This window comes from Hipposideros armiger, unplaced genomic scaffold, assembly GCF_001890085.2.
Source record: "Hipposideros armiger isolate ML-2016 unplaced genomic scaffold, ASM189008v1 scaffold_40, whole genome shotgun sequence".
Lineage (NCBI taxonomy): Eukaryota > Metazoa > Chordata > Mammalia > Chiroptera > Hipposideridae > Hipposideros > Hipposideros armiger.
The window spans coordinates 528,910-537,156 of record NW_017731390.1 but is presented as its reverse complement, the minus strand read 5'-3'; positions in this window follow the sequence as shown (position 1 = coordinate 537,156).

The window sequence follows — 8,247 nt, the reverse complement described above, 5'->3', positions numbered from 1 at the left end:
AGGAGCTTTCACACATGATCCTGTATACACTCACAGCAACCCCATGAGGTCAGTACTCTTATCTCTATTTTGCAGATGAGCAAACAGGCTCAGAGAGGCAAAAGGATGTGTCTGAAGCCACACAGCTAGAGTAAGTGGTAGAATTGGCCTGGGAACATGGGTTGGTGTGTTCACACGCCACCCCACAGCGACATGGGATGGAAAGCAGGGATAGCCCTCTGAATGCCTTGATGTTTAGACATTGGACTGTCTCTGAATCCATAGACATGATGCTCTTCATCCCACCCAAAAGGGCCTCCTTCTTGGTGAGGTCCTCCACACACTTCTCTACAATTTGGGGGGTGGTAGACATTAATAACCATGCAGTGGGGCCACCACAAGGAAATAGAACCCTTGACAGATGTCAGACCCTTTCTCCAAGCACAAGCCAGAGGCCGGGCCCTGTTTTGGGCAGAATGCCTTGGTCTAGGCCAGGCCACCTTGACTCATAGCGATCAGCCTTGTGTTGCTCCTTTGTGAGGTTGGAGGGGCCCCAGGATCACACACCTAGGAGTGGGTGTGAGCATTGTCATTGCACCCAGAAGCTGAGATCAGCTGTTGGGGTGCCCTTTCTTCAGCCATTTACTAGTTTCCTATAATAATAACTACTCCCTGCCTAAGCTTTATGTTTCACAAAGTACTTTCACAAACATTCTCTCATTTAATCCTCACACTAGCCCTTTGATGAGGAGTTAATAATATGCCCACTTTATAGAACAAGACATTGAAGCTCTGGGAGGGAGGTTCTGGGGCTAGTCTCAGATCACAGGACCAGGAAGTGGCAGCCCCTCGTGTGCACCCGAGCCCCTGTCCAGATGGCTCCTTCCACAGCAGCAGCCCCTTTCAGAAGATTGTGGCATCTGTGTGACTTCTCCAGGGGCACGCCTCGCTCCGTGGGTGGGCAGTGTGACCACACTATCTGTTCTCTTCATCTGGGAGGTGTGTGATGACCACTCCTCATCCCCCCTCCTGCAAATATCATGGGGTGGGATAGGTGGAAAGATGACGGCTGCACGGAAAACCTGGAGAGAAAGAGCTGGGAGGGGCTTCCCACTGGCTGCTTTTGGCATTGGGCCCAGCAGAGAAAAGCAAGGGCCCAGCAGAGAAAAGCAAGGGCCCAGCAGTTCCTGGAACATGAGCCCATCGATGGGGTGCCCAGTGCTAGCCGTTGCCATGTTTTCATCTGCTTGTGGCAAAAGGAAAATAAATAAATAAGGACAATATATTGGGTTGTCAGAAAAGTCATGACGCATTTTTGCAACGAAAAACAGAAAAAAATACGTCATGACTTTTCCGACAGCCCAATAGTAAGGTTTTCATCAAGCCAGACCTGCTCAGTCTGAAGTGTGGCCCTCTTCCCTGAGCTGTATATTTTCAATTGTGTGCGTATGTGTTTAAAAGGACCTTTCCTTTGACATTTCCTTAACTCAGCAAAATGAAAATCTGGTGACCATGTCGGATCCTAAGTTGTTTTTGTGGAAATGTCAGTGACCTGAGAACCACTAAGCTGGTTCCTAGTTTTCAGGGACCTGGCATGAAAGGAGTTGTTTCTCATTGAAGAGTGATATATGAGCAGCTGGAAAAACCCAGGGGAAGAAGTTGGGGTTCCTGCCCAGACTAAGCCCCCACAGCCCCAGGGACCAGGCATCCCCAGGAAACCTGAGCAGAAGGAACATTGCAGGAACCATACAGGGAATTCTGAGAAAGGCTTCAGGGCCAATTCTCTGGGTCACTCACCCTCAGCCTCTTCTCTGACCTGGAGCCAGGAGGAAATGTTCCCTTAAACCTCCCCCTCCACCCCCACTCTCACCCCCGCCTTCCCCAGCCCCCCTCAAGGCTGGTTTCAAAATAGCCCAGGCCCTGGATAAGACGTCATGGGTCAGGTTGGCTGTCCGCCCCTCTGAGAGGGCATGTTGGTAATGCTGAGGCCAAATATAGAGGGACACAGGACACCAATGAGGGATGGGGCCTGGGGAGCCCCTCTAGCTTCTCAGTGCCTACCTTACCCCCATCCCTTCTGAGCAACCCCTAAACCCATCAGCTGGGAGGCCAGCACCTCACTGGCCTGGCCTGAACCTTGTCCCAGCAAGCCCTGATGGAAGTGGATGCTGGCCTGAGGGAGCACGGGACCTGGCTGGGTTGTGAGCTTGAGAATGGACACCCCCTCTATCATGGGGTCTCAAAGCACTTTTATAAGCGTCAGTTTCTTCAGGGTGCTCTGGAGATCAGGAGGCCAAAAGGTACAGCATGTCTCTCGGGGAAACCACTCGTGCCCTCTGTCCTTCCCAGCTTCTGAGGAGACCAACCATAAATCTGGGGTGTGGGAGGTAGAGAGGAGGGCAGGCATCCAGGCCTAACCCCAATAACTGCTGGTTGAATCAAATTGCAAATAATTAGTCCTGATTGCCAAGGTTGCCTCCACCCTCCCTCCACTCCCGGGAATTAAAAGTCAAAGGGCAGCGCTGCTGACGCAAATGTCAGGGGAGACACGAGGTTTGGAACAGCTGGGATCCTGCTCCCCAGGCTCCGCCGCCTGAGGTCGCCGGCCCCCAGCGCCTTGGACACGGAGATGTCCTTCAGGCTAGTCCCCAAAGCACACTCAGGGAAGGGGGTTCCACTCCCTCTCCCTCCTCTAGATTCTAAGGTCCACAGAGCTCGACTGAAGGGTAATCAGAAATCTCCATAAAATGGCGTAGCTGGTTGCCTGGGAGACTGGGGAGAAGCAGCAGCCCAGCGGCTGGTGAGCCCTCCTCCCTAACCTAAACAAAAAGGAAGAAACAAACCTCTGCCCTCCCTGCCAGGGTAAAACCCGCGGTCTAGGTCGACCCTACCGCAGGCACGCCCTGGGCAGCTGAACCGCGGTCTGCGCATCAGTGGTGCCCCCCAGCGGTCAGTGTGGGACTTGAACTTGGGCCTGGAGCACTGGCTACTGCAGACCCAACCCTGCTGCCTCAGCCCAGGGCCGTGGCTGGGGAACTCCGGGTGCTCCAAGTTTGGGGATTTCATTTTGGTAAGGAGGTTGTTGACGGTTGGAGGCATTTTTGTATGTGCTGAATTTTCCTAATTGAACTGGATCTTGGCCTACATGTACCCCTAGTAGAAAATCAGCTTCAACATGTCTAAGAATGCACTCATCTTCTAGCCCTAAACCTGCTCCTCCTCCTGACTTCCCTATTTCTATTAATAGCGCCATCACCCTCCCAGTCCCTCAGGCTCCAAACCTCCGAGTCATCTTCAACTCCTCCCTGCACTGGGCTGGGTGCCTGGTCCTGTCCCTCCTCACTCTGCAGGTCACACTTCCTTCCCTCTCCTTGGTGCTCATTGCCATTGCTCCAGCCAGTTGGCTTCTCACCTGAGCTACTGCTATCCTCAGCAGTGCCACTGAGTCAGACCTGGGTACATGACTGGCCCCCTCCACTTATGGCTGTGTGACCTTGGGCAAATTACTTAACTTCTCTGAGCTCAGCTCCCTCAGCTGTAAAATGAGGATAATAATTACAGTCCCTACTTCACAGAGCATTGTATGAATTAAATGATAGAATGCATGTGAAGACTGTGTCACACAGGAAATGTTCAGTGTGTGTGTTATTAGAAATCATTCATCTAGCCCAACTCCTGCATTTTACAGACGAGGAAACTGAGGCCCAGAGAGCCTGAATGAGAGCTAACGTCTGGCACTGAGTTCCTGGTGTCTTTACAATGTGCTACAGGGCACAGGGAGTACAAGTTCTTGGAGTCTTGAAGCTCCTCCACCACAGCCCCCATCATCACATTCTAGAACCCAGAACCAGAGGCCGCCTCCTCATCAGCTCATTGGGCCCCTCCACCTGTCTTCAAGGGCAGGTATGCCTGGATAAGTGTTGAGGTCACTCAGCCACAGCAGATATCTTCTGGGGTGAGACAACTGTGGGTCATGTCCAGCGGCTGTGAGTCAGGGCAACCCATCTACAAGATGATGAGTGAAGTTCGGCACGTTGGCCTGGCACAGCCACCTGCCTCAGGGCTGCTGGGCATGCAGGGGTGTGGCCACATGTCAGATGTCCAAAAAGAACAGGAGCCTCTCCGCCAACCCCACCCTCACATCCCTCTCCCAACTCATACCCACCCCACCTCCAGTCCCTACGGGCATTGCATGGGGATCAGAGGGAGGCGGGCAGGCTGACTCAGCGGCTTTCCAGCCAGGCTTATTTTCTCTGTAAGCAGTGACTCCATAAAGGAGCACTGGGTGTCCATGAACTCCTTGAAATGGAAGGTGGGAGCCTTGTTCTGGGAAGAGATTTTCAAAGGGGACTTTTCCCTACAAAAAGGCAGCAGCAAGAAAAGCAGATAATCCGGGTCCTTGGACACCTATTGCCTCAAATAGTGGTTGTCAGACGGTTGTTATGCTCCTGAAGACATTTGGCAACGCCTGGAGACATTTTTGGTTATAACTGGTGGGAGGGGTGTGCACATCCTATTGGCGTTTAGTGGGTAGAGGCCAAGGATGTTGCTAAATATCCTCAATGCACAGCACAGAGCACACAACAAAAGAACTGTCCGGCCCCCAGTGTCAATAATGCCCCGGTGGAGAAACCCTAGTCTGTGAGCCAACTGTCTGGTGGGGGAATCCCTGCCTCACAGCTGCCTTGTGGATTAAGAGAAGTGAGGCGCGTAAAGAACCCAAGACTGGGCCACCCTCATGCTCTGTGCTTGCAAGGGACCCTTCCTGCCTAAGGCCTGTTCTTGGCCTGGGACACCCGAGCTGGTGGGCGGAGGTGGAATGGGCATATACTGTGACTATCACGAGAATTTTCTGAAATGATCCTGGTGTTTCTGCCTCACCCAGCTTGTGGCAGAGTTTCTAGAACAGTCTGCTGCTCACTTGTCAATCCTTTTCAACGAGGAAGGAGTAGGCCCTGGAAGGAGAAGACTCTCAGCTTGTGAATTCTCTGGAAAACTGGGCACTCGCCCTTCTGCCTCCATCAGGCCTGCTTGCGATCCACCCATGCATCCTCTTCGCTTGCCACCATGAGGCGGAGAGAGGGGAAGGACGGAGGCAAAAACTCTGAGCTCGACTCACACCTCCAGGAAAACCCCAGCAGGGAGAAGGATTGGCGGCCCTGCCCAGAGGCAGGGGGATGGCTGAGAAAACCTTTGAAGGGGGTGTGAGGCTGTGAGTCCAGGAGCTGGCAAGCCCGCCCTGCCATTCAGCTCAGCGGGCACCTAGTACTCCTTCAGCCTCAGCGGCTGTGGGCTCAAGTGTCTTCTCTACAAAAATCGGTCCCAAACAAATACGTCACCACCTTCTTCCCTGGGACAGGGCTGGTGTACCCAGATCAGAATCCCCACACCCTCGCCCTTGAGCTTGGCTTTGTCAGTTTACCCAACTCAAGTATAATATAGATGATCAGATTATGGTTGGAGGGGGGTGGAAGGCTCAAGTCAGTTGACAGAGAGGGGGCCCTTAGACCCCCCCCCTATCTGGCACTGCTCATTTGTGGGGTCTGGGGGATTAAAATCACTCCTTCCCTTTCTGCGTCTCAGTTTCAGGCACCTGTTGAATGGGGGGACACCACCACCTTCCAAACCTCAGCGCTGGTCTCAGACTGGGGTGGGGGTGGGGCTTCTGTCTGTGTCTGGAAGGCCAGCTGACTCCGTGACAAGCCCAGACACGCAGCTGTTTCTGAAAGGAAGAAGCAGCTGTGGGGGAAGGGTAAGCACCGAGGGGTGCGGGGAGAGAAGACCAAGGGCACCAAGGACTGACTGAGTGTAATTAAAAGGGCCTAATAAAAGGGTCTGGACTGAGTCTCCAGGTAGGAGCTGCCTCCTGCCATGAGGGCCTCTTCTCTGCGGAAACATTTTTGTCTTGATTGGAAGTTTCTTCCCGACGTGTGACATCTGATCTTTACCTTTGCGTCTATAGCTTAGCTTTGCTGCGGGTGGGCTGAGGAAACCATGACTGACCACCTCCCCCTAAGTCTCCCACCTCCCTGCTCTCTTCCTTTCCGCTCAGAGGCTACAGGCCACCCCACCTTCTGCCAATCTCCCCCTGCAGGGGCTCTACAGCTCCAGGAAGGGTGCCGGGGCCTGTGGAACGTCAGGTTTGTTTCCACCCCAAGGCGTGATCCCAACAACTTTTCGAAGTCTCAAAATAGGGCGTGCTAGACCTGTCACTCGTGTCATGTCATTTTTGCTTAATAAACAAAACCGCTTCCATTTGTTTATTTTCTTTTCCCAGTGACTCACACTCTGAGTTAAATAAAATGTTCTGTAGTTGGAAACTTTTCCTGGGAAACTCTGGTGAGGAAGACGTTAGGAAACTTGCTCGTGTGGAAAGCAGCAGTGTTACGGATGCTTTCATTCATTCAAACATTTGGCAAATGTTTGTTAGCTGTTTTCTATGTCAGGCATTCTGCTTTGTACTTTGATGCTAGAGAAACTTACAAGGTATTTAAAACTTTGAACAGCCTTGTACATCTGGGAAAGGGGAGATGTGGAAGTGAAGAGACTGCTACAACAAAAATAACGTTCCAGGTTATATTGGGACAGTATGGCATTAGCAGGAATAGAACTCAGGGGTTGTACTAACTTTATAATCTGAATAACTATGTACCACTACCTGTGTTCAAGCCTGACATCATTTGGCCAAATTGTCATTCTGAATAAAATTCTTGCCAGGTTTCCCATCTTGATTTTCTAGGGCCCTTCTGGTATAGAAATTTAGGAACAAGGATAGTGGAGAAAGAATGAAAACATCCAGAAATACTTTCCTTAAATAGCAATGTTATAGGCCAAATAGAGTGTGTTTGCACGTGTAAATAAGTAATCTGTGGTGTTCCTTACCGACTTCTGTGATGATCATCAAACAGTGGTACATGTTTTAAAAATATATTTAGCATATATTTACTAAAATAAATACACTTAAGAGCTTTGAAGTACATAGCCCCAAATAATGAACAGGTTAAATTGGGGTAGAATAGAATTTGAGATCTAATGTGACACAGTTTGTAGTTTACAGGGGTAAAAAACATCAATCCTAAATATTTCCAATAAATAAATCTTGTCATGGGATTCCCGCATTACCCATGAGTGCCATGAAAGCAGGACCCAAGTATATCTTGTTCATCATTACGGCCCCAGTGCCTGATCTGGTAGGTGCTCAATATTTGTGAAAGGATGAAAGGGAGGGAAGAAGGGAGAGATTTGGGGGAAGCGGAGGGAAGAAGCTTCTAGAAAGAAGGTCTGTAAGGAGTGATGTAATGTGGAATTTCCTTTTTTACTGTCCCTTTAAGAGACTAAAGACAAGTTACCCTTCAGTGCTATTTAGAGTCAAATTTGTGTTTGAGAGAGAGGGTGGGCAGGAGGGAGGAGAGGGAGAGGGGAAAGAGAGAGAGGGGGAGAGAGAGAGGGAGAGAGATTGACTTCATGCTGGCTACAAAGGTATTCACTTTGAAAACATTCATTGAGCTGTAGACTCCCATGTGACTTCCATGGGAGCCCCATGTGACTTCCGGTTCACCTTTTATTTGAAATTCTTTGTTCATTTTATGTATTTATTTCAAGGAGCCAAAATTCTCTTCCAAGCATCTCAGGAGAAGAACTATTTCTGACAAAGGTTTAGCCAGTGCTACTGTTCATTAGGTTTATAGTTCCCTTCTAAGGACTCGGCAAGATCAACATGCTGAGTTCACATGTTTCAGAGAAAAAACCATTTCCAAGTGATATCCTGAAGCCGAGTCTCCTAACTGCATAGGCAGAAGTATTATTCTGTGCAGCCAAGGTGCGATCCCATCATCACAGACCTGGGTCATGGCCCTAAGGAACCAGGCGGTCCCACTGCTGCTCACCCAAGGAGTCTCATCCCTCTGGTCCAACTTCCATCCGGCTTTCCCGTCTCTCTTCAGTGCTACAAACCTTTGGACGTCCTCCCCTCCCTCACCAAGCCTTCCATGGGCACTTCCAGCTGGTGGGACCTCGCTGGTAACTTGGCACAGGAGGCTGGGCTAGGAGGGCGAAACTGTGAGGGTGGTGGGAGCTTCCCTGTCCCCAGGGAGTGAGGGACAGAAGCTGTGTATAGGGCCTGAGTTTGGGACATTCATACCCGTGCCCTCGAGCAGCCCTGAACCTTCTCAGGCACTGAACTCCCAGGGCTTGAGGATGGCAAATGCTGCTGACATGCCTTCCTCTCCAGGCCTCTGTGTGTGTGTGTGTGTGTGTGTGTGTGTGTGT